This window comes from Martes martes (assembly GCF_963455335.1).
Source record: "Martes martes genome assembly, chromosome: 8".
Lineage (NCBI taxonomy): Eukaryota > Metazoa > Chordata > Mammalia > Carnivora > Mustelidae > Martes > Martes martes.
Genome location: NC_137895.1, coordinates 2,764,373 through 2,780,424, shown reverse-complemented (window position 1 = coordinate 2,780,424; position 16,052 = coordinate 2,764,373).

Here is a 16,052-nt window from a genome sequence, read left to right as displayed (position 1 = left end):
CCGCCAACAGCGGCGACGTGGACGGCAGGGCCCAGCGGGAGGAGTCCACTGTGGTGTGAGAAGCAGACTCCCCGCTGAGCAGCGAGCCCGAGGCAGGCGGGACTCGATCCCAGGACCCCGCGGTCATGGCCCAGCCGAAGGCAGACGCGCAGTCGCCGGAGGCCCCCAGGTGCCCCAGGAACTCTCCCTCGGCAAAGAAGGAGCGCTGTGTCCGTGCCGCGGGCCGCAGACCCTTCCTCCACGAGCAGCCGGTCTTTTGACTTCGTTTATCTGAATTTTTCTTGACGACTCCGAGAGTGTTTTATGTAATCGAACCTGTTTTCGCGGATGGATTCTGGGTTTTGGATTAGTTGCGGTGGCGAGGCCGTGGGGCCTCAGCCCGCAGACTGCCCCACGTTTCACGGCTCCCTCAAGCCCTGCGGGCCGTGCTCATTCCATCCTTCTGCGTCCGTGTTCTGACTCACGTTTCCGCCTTGAGCCGTCGTGGGCTGGGGAGATGCGTGACGATTTCCTACCGTCGTGTCCCCGGCTTCTTGTGGTCTCCTCCGAGCTCCTGGCCGCAGGGGGGACGTGCTGACCTCCGCAGCCGACACACACCCTGGCGCCCTTCCTCACCAAAACAGCGGAGCGCTGTTTTGTTGGCTGTGACACCTTTTGTCCCCAAATAAACGATGTCTGGTATTGATCGCTGTCCCTGCAGTTTCTTTCTAAGTGCATTTGCGTCGTACGTTCCTATTTTGAAGCCGTCTGTGTTGCTTTGCTGTTGAATAGTCTTGGGAGTCAGCCCAGAGCTGAACCCTCCGGGGTCACCCCGTGGGGAGGTGTGTGTGTGTCAGACGCTCGTTATTGTTGTCGTTTCCACTTTTGATTGTGCCTCAGGACATCTCTCTCTCTGGGTTCTCTCTGTCTTCTCCTCTGTTTATTTTTACCGTTTGGAAGGACTGGAAGTTTGTTTTGTGGTTATCCTGTACGTCTTTTTAAGTTCTACTCAGTCCTTCATCGACCCCACACGATGAACCGCTACAGAACAAGCACATCTCGACTTCCGCGGCTCCTGATTGTGTTTTCTCTCTCTCTATTATTTTTTTTTTTTTAAGTCCCAGTGTTTCTCTTCCTCCTTTAACATGCGCCTCTAGTAATCGACTAACCGGACGTAAATATGTTTTGTCTCTGGTTGAGACAAAAGAGGAGATCTGTCCGGACACCACTTCCCGAAAGTCCTTGTGCTTTTCCTCCCGGCCTCTGATGGGTAAAACCCTTCTCAGGGCTCTGGCAGTTAATGGCGATGTTTCTAACTGAGATACGTCCTTGGTATCAGCCTCCTTTTACGGTGAAACGTATCAGCGCGCCGTCCCGCTCTCCTGCTACGCTTGTGCACCTGCTCTCGCTCGGCCCAGGCTGCATTCTGACGGTTTCTCCAGGATGGGCTCGTTTTAGAGATGTTCCTCTCGATTTTGAATGTTCAAAGCGCATTTGTCTCTCATCTCCGTATCTGGAAGGCAGATAGGCCGTGAAGCTCTGGGGTTGCCGTCTCCTCGGGGAGGACCTTGTAGACATTGATCCCTGGAGCACAGCTTGGAGCGTCGTCATGGTAACATGGAGGCCAGTCTAGCGGTTTCCCTTCTCCCAGGACTTGAGCCCACCCCCCGCTTCGGATGCCAAAAGAGTTCTCTGTTTATCTTTAAAACCCAGCAACTTAACGACCACCTTTGCCAGCTTTTCCTCCAAGACACGCACCTTTCAATTTGCAGACATGAGTCCCTGCAACTTGGGAAAACGGCTCGCGGGCGATTTTATAGGATTTTTCCTGTTCTGTGACTCCTGCTGTCCTCTGCAGAGACGCCGACGGCGCAGGCTGGGTGTCCCTGGCCTCTTCGTCATGGCTGCGACGTCCCCCTCAGGCTCCTGGCCCCTGTGGGCATCCAGTCCCCCTGCTGGCTCCTCACGGCCCCGGGTTTCCTCTGTCACTGCATCTGCCTCGCTGTCTGCCTGCCCACAGAGCCTTCTGTCTCACGACCGCTGAGTCTACCCCGTGGTTTTGGCTTTCGCTGACACCTGCCCCCCGGGACAGACCTTCTTGGCCCCTTTCCGTACGTCCCTGACCTTCTGTGCAACGGCGGCCTCCCTCCTCTGCCGAACCTCAGGCGGCAGGTCCTTCTTTTCCTTTGTGCTTCTGGTTAATGTCTACGAGGAGGACGAGGAGGGGGACCCACCGTCTTCCCCCTGCCATCACAAACGACAACAAACAGGGCTCATTTGCTCCAGCCTTTATGAAGACAACCATGAAAGGGTTTGTCACAGTGACCAAGCCACACTTGAGCAAGTTAAATACGGTTTTCTAGCGGCAACTTGGCATTATTCAAAGCCTGACGACCTCGGCGGGGTTCAAAGCGCTGTTGCGATCCGTCCTCACCAAGGACAAGATGAGGCTCCAAGAACATGTCCACATCTCCGTCCCGCGTCCCTTTCCCTGTCTTGACTCTGAATCGCACGCTGGTCTTCGCCGGGCGGCCGGCTCTCCAGGACACCACTGCGGGCCCGCGGCATCCTGCCTCCGTGTGGTTGCCGGGGGTCTTGGTGTTAACGGGGAGAATTCGCAGCTCCTCTGCAGGGTCGCAAGTTCACACCTGGACCCAGACTCTTCAGCCGCCTCCCACGTTTTACCAACCCCCAGTGCCAAGGGCTCACGCCTTTCCCCTGCCTGCCCCGTGGATGTCTGCAAGGCGGCCTGTTCTTGGGGGCACCTGTTTGGAGCACGTGGGAGCCTCGCAGGAGGCTTAGAACCCCCTTCCTTAGAAGCCCCAGAGTGGGGTGTAGACATTGTTTTGTAGGTTGCTTTCGGGACTCTGGAGCCCTCCTGCGCCTGCAGCAGACTCTGGGAGGTGGTCGTGTCAGATGCTGGGAGGCAGGGCTGGGCGGCACAGCCCCGTCTGCTGGGGGTCCCTCCTGGGGGAGATCGACATCCTGCAGACAGGTGGGTCCCCTGGCTCCATGACACACACTGGTTATGTGTGGTCTTGCCAGGGCTCTGAGTGTTTCAGCCAAAGTCACCCACGGGGTAGCGCAGGCCCGCTGGAGAACGGGTGGGCGGCAGGGGTGCATGAGGGACACCGGCCTCGGGTGGCGTGGGAGGGAGGCGGAGGGCAGGGAGGGGGGCGTCAGCAGCGGGAGGGGGACAGGCAGCGCTGTCCTCCCCTTTCCTCCCAACGTCCGGCTTTGGGCGGTGAGACAAAGAGGGCAGAGTGGGACACTCGGCATCCTCTGGAGGCTCTCGAGCCAGCCCGCGACCGTGGGGTGCACGGAGGAAGCCCGCTGACGTCACCCGGCCGGGTCCGAGGTGCCTGGAGCCCCTGTCGGCGGGAACGGCCCGAAGCTTCTCCCGCCGGGTCTCCAGTGGGCCGCAGGCTTGCAGCAAAGCGGGGTGGGGGGTGAAGGAAATGCGCCTCTGTGCTGAACCCTCATCCAGAACCCACCCCAGAGCGGGGTGCAGGAGAGATTCGAGAGAGGTCACTCAGAACCGCTGTTACAGCACAGGGGGCTCAGGACCACGGCAGCCGCACTGCTGCAGGGAGAGGACGCCCTTTCTCCCTCACCGCAGACCTTTTGGGCTCGTTTGTTACAATTAGAGGCGAAGCACCCCTCCTTGCATCCTTGGGGCCTGGGGGGTCCTCGTCGGTAGGACACTTCCCCTGGGCCAGATGTCCCCCCCTTGTGTATTCGCCCGGATGTCTGTGCTGCCAGGGGCAGGTTTCCGTGTTTACCCCAAGAGCCCCAGCGAGATTCGGATGAGTCTCGGAGGAAGGTCCGGTGATGGGATTTGCTTGCTGCACAGAGAACGGCCTGGAGGGGCTCCGTGAAGGTCCCAGTGGGGGCTGTGCTCGGGAGAGGAGGAGGGGAGGCAGGCCAGGCCCCAGTGGCTCTCTGCAGGGGCGGGACTGGCCTCCAGGGGTGCATGTCATACAGCGAGGTGCCTGACAGTGGCATGTCCGCGCGGGGCACAGTGACGTTGTGAACGTAAAGACCCGCCCACCCCCGCTGCCCTGGGAACCTAAGTGCTCCTTCGGTGAGAAATTCATGAAACCGACGGATGGCTAGAGACTCACTTCTCACTGAAGACGGTAGGAGGCCGGACTACCTGTGATCACCCATTCACAGGGGAGACTGAGTCACAAGGAGGAAAGGGGTGTGCCCGGTGCCACCCGGGGAGATGTGGCACAGCAGGTGTGAACAGCCCGTTCCCGGCACCCGGCTCCCTGCTGTTCCCACCGTCCCAGCTTGCCAGGTGTACGCTGGTGTGGCACGGGCTGGTGGTGGCCCCCCCGGCCTATAGGGCCCAAGTGGAGACTCAGAGGGGCTTTGCTGGAGGGAAGAAGAGATGCTCGCCTGGCCCCCAACCAATCACCAGATCTTCCCGAGTGTTCATACTGGGCACTGAACCCTGAGTGAATGTGGGGGTCGGGACCTCGGCCACCCATGCCAGCGGGGGCTTGGGGAGCTCAGAGCTGATGGGGGGCCCCGGAGTCAGCTGGTCATGTCAGGAGCTGCAGGGCGGCGATGGGGACGTGGAGCAGGTGGACGTCGGGGCTGAGCCGGAGCCACGGGAGACACCCAGAGGTAACTCGCTCTCACCCCGGGCATCTGTGCGATAGCCGGACCACGGAACAGCCGAGACACCCTCCCCGCCGAGGGCTGCCTGCCGGGAGGTGGGAGTGTTGGTTTTCTGTCGCGGCCCTAACGGAGCGCCACAAACCAGAAGGCTTAAAATAGCAGAATCTGCCCTGTCCAGTCTGGAGCCGAAAGTCTAAAGTCAAGGTGTGGGCGGGGCCGTGCTCACCTGAGGCTCTGGGTGGAGGGGGGGGTCCTTCCTGCTGCTTCCAGCTGCTGGCCGCCCCGGCTGGTGTCCACATCCCTCCGCTCTCTGCCCCCGTCTTCACCTGGCTTCTCCCTCGGTGTGTGTCCCTCCTCTGACTATTACGAGGACACCAGTTGCCGGAATCTGGGCCCATCTTGATCCAGGGTGTTCTCATCCTGAGATCCTTACCTGAATTAACACTGGCAAAACCCTGTTCCCAAATAAAATCACACCCTGAGCTTCTGGGTAGACACGAACTTTGGGCACAATATTCAACCCTCCACGCGACCCTCCTACTTCCGAGCTCTGTGGCCCTGGCGAGTCCCCTGGCGTGAACAAAGGGAATGTTCCCGCTGCCCCCGGTCCGTCCACGCCCGGGCCCGTCACCCCGATGGCACAACCGCAGCTCGCTGAGCTCCTGGCCCCCAGCCTTGTGCCCTCTGGCCACGCCCGCCGAGCACCCTATCTAGCCGGGGGTGGGGGCGAGAGGGCCTCCTGGCTGGACGCCCGGGAAGGTCCTCTGGTTTCCCGTCGGCAGCCCCCGCAGTGGACCCCGGCACAGAGGTGAGAATGAGCGAGCGACCTGGGGGGAGCCCTCGGCCCCACTTGGACCGTAAATCCTGTGCGGTCTCCTCCCACAGAGCCCGGCCGTGCCCCCCTCAATCACTCCCTTCCCTGACAGGGGCGCCCGGGCAGCGTCCTCTCCTCCGCCGCACAGTAGTTAAAATCCTCCCCAAATGTTACTTACAAAATGATGAAAAACTCGAGAGAAGGGTCTCGGGGAGCACGGGCCGCAGTCTTGCCATTATCTCTGACGATAAATCTTTCTTCCGGCAGCAAACAATGTCTGCAGTATTTCATAATTGCTGAGATGAAGAGCCCCTATTTTCTAAGATGTTCGGGAATAACTCAGGTTTAAAGACCACGTCCTAACAACTGGCATGGGCCGATTATTCCAGGGGAATCCACCAAGGAGCGTTGCCACGCGAGGTAGGAAAATGTGCCTGAATTATTGCTGAAACTTTGCTAAGAGATTCACGGTTTCCATTGCCAGGAGAGACGTTAATGCCCATTTATTAAAAATGTTTCTGAGGTTTTACTTCGGATAGAAGGATTTGTTTTATTTAAGTATGTCCTCCGGAGCCCTTGCGGTGGAGGGACCGTCCGTCTGCCCGTCCCCTGACTCAGCAGCGCGGTGCGCGGGCGGGGCCCCGTGGGAGGCGAGAGGATCCGGTGGAGGCGGGCCGGGGGCAGAGGGACGCGTGCACCAGGTGGGTCAGCCGCGTGCTTGGACACCGGGAGGCACCCGTCGCCCGGCGCCCAACCGGCTTTGTCACACGGAGGCACTGCCGCGCTTCCGTCGTCGTGGGGTGGAATGTTTAGTGCGTCTGTGACGATCTGCGTCTCGGTTTTCACAGAGGCCCTGAGGAGTGGGCACCACAGCGACGTGAGACCCTCAAGGGGCCTCCAGAGCCAGGGAGCACTGTCCTGTGCTGGACTGGGGGTTTGGGGGTGTTGGCTGGAACAGCCTGTGCCGGGAGATCTCCCCGTGGAGCACCAGTGGGTCCCCGCTGGGCAGCCTGACGCATGTCACCCTGTCCCTAAAGACTCGCCACCCTTCCCTTCCACCCCCGGCAGACCAATGTGACCCTTCCCTGGGGCCCCCGCGGCCCCTGGGCTGCTGCTTTACAACCGTTACGTCAAGCTGGCGAAGGGGCTGCGTTTCCCGGGGGGCCCAGGCCGAGCCGTCAGCTGGAAGGGGCGTCTGGGTCTTGGCAGGAAGGTGTGTTCATGTCCTGTGGCTGCCACAATGGGGGGGTGTTTAAAATGACAGACCTCGGTTCCCTCCCAGCTTTGGGGACTGGAAGTCGGAAGTCCTGCTGTGGGCAGGGCCGCGCGCCCTCTGAGGTTCTGGGCGGGACCCTTCCTGCCTCTGCTGCCGCCGGTGGCCCCAGGCTCTGCCTCTGTGCTCCCGTGCCTCTCCCCTGAGTCTGTGTCTTCTTTTCCATTTCTTATGAGAACGCTTGCTGTAGGGTTCGGGGCCCCACCTGGACGGTCTCCGCCTTATTCCATTTGCAAAGTCCCGTTTCCCGAATAAGGTCATAGTCACAGGTTCTGGGAACGAGGGTGTGGACGTCTGTTTAGGGGCCACCGTTCAGCCTATTCCGGATGGGGGCTCAGGGAAGCAGGTGTTTGGTGAGGCGGGGACTGCTCTTGGGGCTCCGGGCACTGAGACTCACGGCTCTCAGAGGAGGGGTCTGTTGGGGTCTGAGTCTGTTGGACCCGAGTCCTCAGACCTAGGAGTGGGGAGTCAGGATTCTGGGGTGAGGCTTTGTCTGGGAGCAAGGGTGGGGATGTGGACCAAGGATTTCAGACAGTCGCATCTGCAGGACGGGGCACAGGAGGAGGGCAGGGCTCGGGTGGCCCCAGACCTGGTCTTGTGGTCTTGCCCCGTCTTCTCTGTGCCCGCCCTGCACCCATTTCGTCTCCTGAGCCTCCACCAGCTTGGCGACAAATGGGTGGCAACGTTGCCTACGCCTGCCGCCTGTCAGGGTTCGATGAGATCCAAGCTCCCAAGTGGCCAGCCACCGGTGTGCAGCGGGTGTGCGCGGTGGCGTAAGGTCAGTGCACACACACTGGTGCTGCAGGTGAACACAAGTACACCCTGGGCGCACCTGATGCATGGGTGGACAGTAGCACGTGCACACACAGACACACGGCAGGTGCACACGCAGACACATGGCAGGTGCACACACACACAGCAGGTACACACACACACACACACAGATGCACAGCAGGTGCACACAGACACAAAGCAGGTGCACACACAGACACAGACCCACAGCAGATGCACATAGACACACGGCAGGTGCACAGACACATAGCAGGTGCACACAAACACATGGCAGGCGCACACGCAGACACACAGACACACAGCAGGTGCACACAGACACACAGACCCACAGCAAGTGCACACACTGACAGACACACGGCGAGAACACACAGGCACACAGACACACTGACACACAGACACATGGCAGGTGCACACACTAACACAGACACACAGCAGGTACACACACCACAAGTACGAGGCACACGTGTCCGCTCCCTTCCCCGTCATCAGGTCCCGCCGCCTGTTCCCAGGTGCATCAGGCACATTTCCTTCTGCTCCTGCAGAGTCTCCTCCCGCAGGCGGGCCCCCTTTGCTGGTTTCCACACATCCCACGACCGCCAGTTGCTGGGCAGCAAGGACGGCACGCTGGAGTCTATACCCCACTGAGTAAAAGGGTACTGGGGCTACTGGGTGCAGGTATGGAACCCCGGCACTAAGAGCTGAGCCCGGAAAGGGGAGCCTGTCATTGGGGAACGTGGGTGCAGGTGAGGTGCCCGGCTTTTTGGGAGACAGTCTGGAGAGAAGCTTCCAGGGGGCATCTGGGAGGGTCAGTGGGAGCTGTGGGGTGGTGGGAGGGACTGGGGCATCAGGTGACCCCTGATCCACACAGAACTGACCCCAGAAACCCCGTTTTCCTGATTCCGTCCTCACGGTTTTGCGGAGGAGGCGCGGATGCGATCCTTGGGCTACTGAGGAAAAGGGGCTCGGGCGGCAACCCGCCCAGGGGCATATGGACCGCCCACCACCACGCAGGGACCTGCCCACCCCTGCCGGTGAGGCCCACAGTGACCAGGAGCTCCACTGCGCAGGCGTCTTCCCCTTTTCCAGACCATGCTTCCAGACAGCACCCAGGAACTTGCTAGAAATGCAGACTCTGGGGCCGCCCTGGACTGCTGGGCCTGGAGCCCGGAGGACGGGCCTGGGGTCCGTCCCCGCTGTCGGGGATGCCGGCGAATGCTTCGGTTGGAGAAGCTGCCTGTCTCTGCTGGTGCCCGGGGCCTCCTGCCAAGCCCGCTGAGCTGAGGGGCTCCTCCCGCGCCGCGGCCAGCCCGGCGGACGCCCAGAAGCACTGTGGTAATTAACAGCTTTATCTCAAAGAGCCGTTCTCTCCCTGTCCGTGCCAGGAGAGCTCCTCACGTGGTCTTCTCCAGACAAGAGCTTTGTCCTTCACGCTGAGTGTGATGCTGGAAAGGAGGCAGGAGGCCTGGGAAAAGACTTGTTAGAAAATATCCAGGGGAAGAAAAGGGCAGGTGTGCGTGTTCACCTGTTGGCTGACATTCATTGAGCCTCAGTCCCATGAGGCTCACGAGCTCCTAGTGGAGAAGCCCGTGGATCCGAAGCCATCCCTACCCTCGAGAGCCCATGTTGGGAGCCTGCCTGGACGCTGCCTGGCTCTCTGGAGTGCCTGTCCGTGGTGAAGCCTCCTTGGGAGCGATACAGCTGCAGGTACGGCTTGCTCAGGAATGGCCACCTCTCCATTCTACACGCTGCTCTTCACGCTGCTGGCCACCTGCCTTGCTCACAGCGGGGCCGCGTGGGCTGTTCTCCACCTGCAAACAGGCCTTGCTAAGTATTTTAACAGACTCTCAGACCAATTTCTAAACCCCGAGAAGATTCCTCCAAACTTGGTATTTTTGTTTGTTTTTACTTTGAAAAAACAAAACATTCGGTCATGTTTGACCTGGGCCAATATCCTGCTGGAAATAAGTAGGCTGTGCTCCTGATGGGCCCGGGGGGTCTGGGTCATCGTGATCCTGTCATCCAGGGAATGGTGTGGACGGTTCTGAGAGCCGTGGCCAGGATTACAAGGATTGATGTGTTGAAGCCCCAAGCTTCTGGGCTCCTCAGATGCTGTACGTGCTCAGAAGGGCACTTCCCGCCGCCTCCTCTCCATCTCCTTCCTGTGAACAGTGAGGGTGAGTCTCCCCTGGGTCCAGCCCGTCGTCAGGGCAGACACGAGCATGGGATGGCCCGGGGGTTTCCTGCACCGCCCACCGTGTCCGTCCTGGTTGGAGGCCTCTTGGCACACGCTCACTTTCTCATTGGGACCATCTGGCACCCCTCCACGCACTCAGGGAGGGGCCCTGCCGGTCCGCAGGGAGCCCCAAAGCTCGTTCCTTACCTGTCCGTGTCCTTCTGCGCATTGGAGGCGTGGCCGCCCCGTGAGCCAGGGCAGGGTCAGATGCGCTCAACACCCTGGACCCGAGGGGACGGCCTCCCTCCTGCTCTCCTCACGCCAGCCTCTGGGCTGCCATTGGCCCACTCATGTGGTGTCACTTAGCGATGGACTGGACCCAAAGCCAGAGCCCAAACAAGTAAATATTTGTTCCAGAGACTCGTGATGTCGGGTTTCACTGTACGTACGTCTGTCGAGTGATGGGCCCGTAGTCTTCCCCGGGTTAAGATTCTCTGTGCTCCGAGGCCTCACCCTGCACGGCTTGTCACTGCGTTTGGCTGTCTCTGTCGTCGACACACTGGCTCCCCATCTCAGCTCCGACCCCGACAGGAATCTTCAGGCCTGGGAGCTGCCGATCCCCCCCGCCCGCCTGTCCCCTCCTGCCTTGGCGAGGACCGTATTCCCTCCTCCCCTTCTAACTCAGCAGTGAGGCTGCTCTGAAGGTAATGGGGGGGGGTGTGTTCTGAGCCCACTGCCCGCCTGACCCGGAGCCAAACCTAAGGTTGCTTCCCCGTCCTCTGGGAAAGGCTGTGCTCCCGCCTTCCCGTCTCTCAGGGATCCCAGCCCCTCGGCAGCCAGCGGCACGGGGGTGTCACACGGAAGGAACAGGTCGTCAGGGCTGCAGCTCGTGGACTGGGATTCAGGACACAGGGGTCGCACGTAACGCTTTGCACCTTCTTCCTTCTCCGGGTCTCTCGTTCTCCGGCGGCAGGCTCGCGTTTGCTCTGGGAGAGTTTCCTGGGAGCCGATGGCATTCCAGGCCCGTGACACGTGGCCTTCCATCCCCGCAGCGAATGTTCACCGCGCTCCTATCGTGGGAACGGTAGGGGCGCATCCCGCGGCCAGACCCCACTTCTGTTCTTCGGGAGCCGATGGCTTTGCTGGGGGGCCCTTGGGGACCGCTTGGGACCTTCCGAATGCTGGCTGAGCGGGGTCTGGAGGCGAGTGGCCACCACGGGGAGTCCCTCCGGTAAGGAGCGAGGAGGGTGCTGGGTCTGCAGCCTGGGGATGAAACCGTGGCCCCCGGACTGCCCCGATATGGGTGGTCCTCTGTTTCCAAGATCTGGAGCTCAAATTTGCAGCTTCTGCTTTGAGGACTTTGTAGGGAAAACCAGGAAAGCTCTATCGGGCTCCCAGGGAAGAATGTGGAAACTTTGCTGGTCGAGGCGGAGGGCGCCCGAGGACGCGTGGAGAGTCCTGGAGGCGGCGGGTCTGGCCCCCGGTGGGGAGAATGGCTCGGGTGGCTGAGCGGGTGGGTCGGTGACTCCGTTCTCTGCTGTGTGTCCCTCTGCCTGCTGTCCAGGGCTGGGCGGTGGCCCCCCTCACCCGGACCCCTTTGTCATTGCAGTTTGCCTCGGAGCAAAGAACAGGCTGGAGGGAGTTAAAAAACAAAACAAAACATCGTAAAATTTGAATCATCTGCACTAGGGGTCGGCCCATCTGGCCCGCTGGTGATTTTGTAAATACAGAGTTTTATTTTTATTTATTTATTTTATGAGAACACAGCCGCAGCCATGAGCTTAGGCATTTACAGGAGAAGCTGGCCAACCCCTAACCCGGAGAAGTAGGGAGAAATTCACTCAATGCCTCTGTATTCAGCAGTTAACATTTTTCAGTATTGGCTTCAGGTGCTTTTGTTTTTGGAAGAGTAAAACCACAGCCACACGGGCAGCCCCTCAGCCGTTCCCTCCGGAGGCCCCTCCCCCCCAGCGGCCCCCCGCTGAGTTTGCAGGCAGCGCTCGTTCTTTTACTATGTACCCATTTGTACATAAATAGTATCAAATCGTGTGCTTCAAATTCCACGGGAATGGAATCTCCATATTCTATGATTTTTTCAAAATCTACCGAGGAGCCCACTGACCTTCGGGCCGTAGCCCGGACCGGGACTTCTTCCTCCGATCCTGCTCTGGTGGGCCCTCGGCTGTCGCCCACGCCGTTGCCCTGGGCAGCGCCGACCTCTTCGCTGTGAGTTTACGGCGGAGCGCAGGGCTGGGAGCATCTAGAAACGGAGCGGCTGCGTTGTAAGATGTGTGCCCGTCTGCCGACCTGCCCCGGCTCCCCACTCCCGGGTGCCAGGGTCCCCTTACACGTACTCCACACACCGGCTCATCCGTCTCCATGGCAACCCATGATGCCAATATGGGGCTGTATTGTCCCCGTGGTAGAGATGGGGCAGTCGGGGCCCATGGAGGCTACGTGTCTCCCTTGAGGTCACGTGGCCAAGAGGGGCCAGCGCCCAGACGCCAACATGGCCATCCTGCTCGAGGGCCGAAGGGATAAACCACAGCCTCTGGTCACTCAGGAGCTGCCCGAGGCCCCCTCTTCTGTGCTGCCGTGGTGAATGCCAGGTCCGATCCCTGTACACCCTCAACAGCACGTGATGTGGATAGACGGCCACGCTGATGGGGTGTGGTGCTGGGTATGACGTGCCCTTCCCTGATAGCCGCTGTGGGCATCCTAACACATTTGAGGGCTGTGATGGCTGGTGTTTGTGTATCAACCGGCTAGACCACGGTAACCAGGTACTTACTTAGTTAAACCCCAGCCTGGCTGTTGCTGCGGTGGTACTCTGTACACGTGCTTGACACCTACAATCAGTAGACTTTAAGTAAAGGCGATTACCTCGGACAGCTTGGGTGAGCCACACCCAATCAGCTGAAGGACACGTCAACAAACGCTGCGGTTTCCCAGAGAAGAAAGGCTGTCTTAAGATTGCAACTTCAACCCCTGCCTCGGTTTCCAGCGTGCTGGATGTGCCCAGTGGACTTCAGACCTGCCGTAACTGTGTGAGCTGATTCCTAAAGACAAATGCTATTTGTATCTCCCCTCCGTTCCGTTTCCCCGGGGCCCTTGAATTCACGTTTTCTGTTCTGTGCCGTGCCTGTGTGTATGCTCATGTACTCCAAGTCCTGGTACCCACTCCGTTACATTAGCTGAAATTGCCTCCCGTCTGGACTATGGCTTACCTTTGTGCTGTCTTTCTGATGAGCACAGTTCTCCTCCTTTCTACTTTGTGGGTTAGTGTGTGTGTGTGTGTGAAAGAGAGAGAGAACGTGCACATACATACACGTGAGTGTCAAGAAATCTCATAAGCAAAAAAAAAGAAATCTCATAAGCTTCCCCTATTTTCTTTTAGAAGCTTTGGAGTTTTCTTTCTGCCACAGAGAAAGAGGCTGGGTATCTGAGAGAGGTGGGTTTGTGCGTGTCGGGTCAGGTGGGGCTGGGCGGGGCCCTTCCCTTAGTGTCATCGACCACTCACTGCCCGTGTCAGAGCCTCATGGGGTGGAGACGGCAGGCCTTGGATTTCTGGTCTGTACTCCACGGTTTCTGCAGAACGCAGCCTGGAGGGCTGCTGATTCAAGCAAACCCTACCCAGAGGAGGACGTGAAGATTCTGGAATGTGGCCTCTTAGAGTAGATTGTCTCCCACCACGTAAGGTATGCGTGCCGCCGTTTCCATGTACCGTGATTGGAGATCTGTGGCCTTTACGGGGATGTTGACGCGATGGCGGCTCTCAGCTTGGAACACCGCGGAGCCACCCGCCACCATCACCGCTGGCCCGGTGGGTCCGCAGCCCATGGCCAGGCGTCCTGAGACTCAGGCTGAGCACACACGTGCCGGCCGTAGCGGCCAGCTGGATCGGCTGAGAGTGTGTAATCTGAACTTACAGAAACAGCGAATTAGGGCTGTAAGACATCTTAGCCAAGCCCCCCACCTCAAGCTCTGCAGGCTACATCAGGGTTCAAATTTTATTTTCTGTACAGGAACACTCCTTCCAGCGACATTTACAGAATAATTCATTTGTTCCCTACCGATTTGTGCTTTGCCTTGCTGTGTGCTTGGCCGATACTGATGGGATGGTTGTTGGGCGTCGCATATGGAAAAGGGCAGAAACATTTTCAAGCCCAGGCTGTCGCGGTCGTCCTCTGGGGATTTTCAGAGTCTCGGGCTAGAAGCAGGACATTCAGAAACAGGTCCTCTCGCTCTGCACTCAGACCCTGAGCTTCCGAGCGGGGCACTCGTCCCCGGGGAGGGTAGGAGAGGGGTCCCTGCCTACTGATTTTAATGTCACTCTGTTCAAATCGGCTTTCCCCGGTACGTGGGAATGTTTCCGTGGGTCCTGTCCCACAGCCTCGTTTTTCTGTCCCTGTGCTGACATCCGCCCCCTTTAAGTGCTCTGCCCTTCGGCGGGACACCTCCTGTTCCTTCGTTTTGTACTTCCGTGTTTCCTTAGTGAGTTCTGAGCCTTTGCTGGTCCAGGTGAATTCCAGGTGAGCGTCTCAGCTTCCACAAAGCACGCCGTTGAGGTTTGATTGGAATTGTGGTGAAAGTGTGCATTGACTTTGTAGCAACGGGGCCGTCTTGATGTCAAACCTTCCCTTGCACGACTCCCGAAATAACTGCATTGTCTTACATGTCCCGCATGTTTCTCTTTTTAAAAAAATTATTAGACTTTATTTTTTAGCAGCAATGGCCATGGTCGCCAAACTGTGAAAAGAACCAAGATGCCCTTCAATGGACGAATGGATAAGGAAGATGTGGTCCATATATACTATGGAGTATTATGCCTCCATCAGAAAGGATGAACACCCAACTTTTGTAGCAACATGGACGGGACTGGAAGAGATTATGCTGAGTGAAATAAGTCAAGCAGAGAGAGTCAATTATCATATGGTCTCACTTATTTGTGGAGCATAACAAATAATATAGAGGACAAGGGGAGATGGAGAGGAGAAGGGAGTTGAGGGAAATTGGAAGGGGAGGTGAACCATGAGAGACTATGACTCTGAAAAACAACCTGAGGGTTTTGAAGGGGCGGGGGGTGGGAGGTCGGGGGAACCAGGTGGTGGGTACTAGGGAGGGCACGGATTTCATGGAGCACTGGGTGTGGTGAAAAAACAATGAATACTGTTACGCTGAAAATAAATAAAAAATTTAATTAAAAAAAAGAAATTAAAAAAATAGACTTTATTTTTTAGAACAGCTTTAGCCTTACAGAAAAATGGAGCTGATAGCACAGAGAGTTCCTGGTTCATCATCTATATTAGGGTGATAGATTGTCACAACTGGCGAACCATTATCAACACGGTACGGCAGCCAAAGCCCACGGTTTGCGCAAAGGCTCGCTCCGTATTGTACATTCCATGGGTTTGGACCAATGTATGGTGTCGCGTGTCTGCTGTTACAGACTCATATGGGTGCCTTCCCCTGCCCTAAAATTCCTTTGCTCCCCCTATTCCCAGCTCCTGGCAACTACTGATTTTTTTAACTGTCTATGTAGTTTGGCTTTTTACAGAATATCTTATAGTCAGAATTATGCAGCATGTGGCCTTCTCCGATGGGTTTCTTTCCTGTCTTACTGCATTAGTTACTACTTCTAGGACAATGTTAATAGGAGTGCTGCGAGGGAACATACTTGTCTAGTTCCTGACCTTAGGGGTTGAAAAACCCCTAAGGGATGAAAAACATCTAGTTTTTCAACATTAAGTATGGTACCAGATGTAAGTTTTTTAGAGATGTTCTTTATCAAGTTGAGAAAATTCCCTCCTATCTTAGTCTGCTGAGAGGTTTTGTCCTCATCAATGATATTGTGAATTTTGTCAAAAGCATTTTCTGTGTCTATGGTATGTCCATGTGATCTTTCCTCTTTAACCCACTGATGTGAAGGCGTCCATTAACTCAACATATAGCTGGAAACAGTCCTACTTGATGGAAGCATATATTTCTTTTTTTAAAAATATTTTATTTATTTATTTGACAGAGAAAGAGATCACAAGTAGACAGAGGCAGGCAGAGAGAGAGGAAGGGAAGCAGGCTCCCCGCTAAGCAGAGAGCCCGATGCGGGGCTTGATCCCAGGACCCTGAGATCATGACCTGAGCTGAAGGCAGAGGCTTAACCCACTGAGCCACCCAGGTGCCCCATGGAAGCCTATATTTCTTTTTACACCTTATTGGATACAATTTACTAATATCTTGGTGAGGATTTTTGCATCTTTGTTCATGATGATTATTGGTCTGTAGTCTTCCTTTCTTGTGATGCCCTTATCTGGTTTTAGCATTTGTGCCAAGGTGGCCACATAGAATGATACAGGAAATTGTCCTTCTGCTTCTGTTTCCTGGAGGAAGTTGGA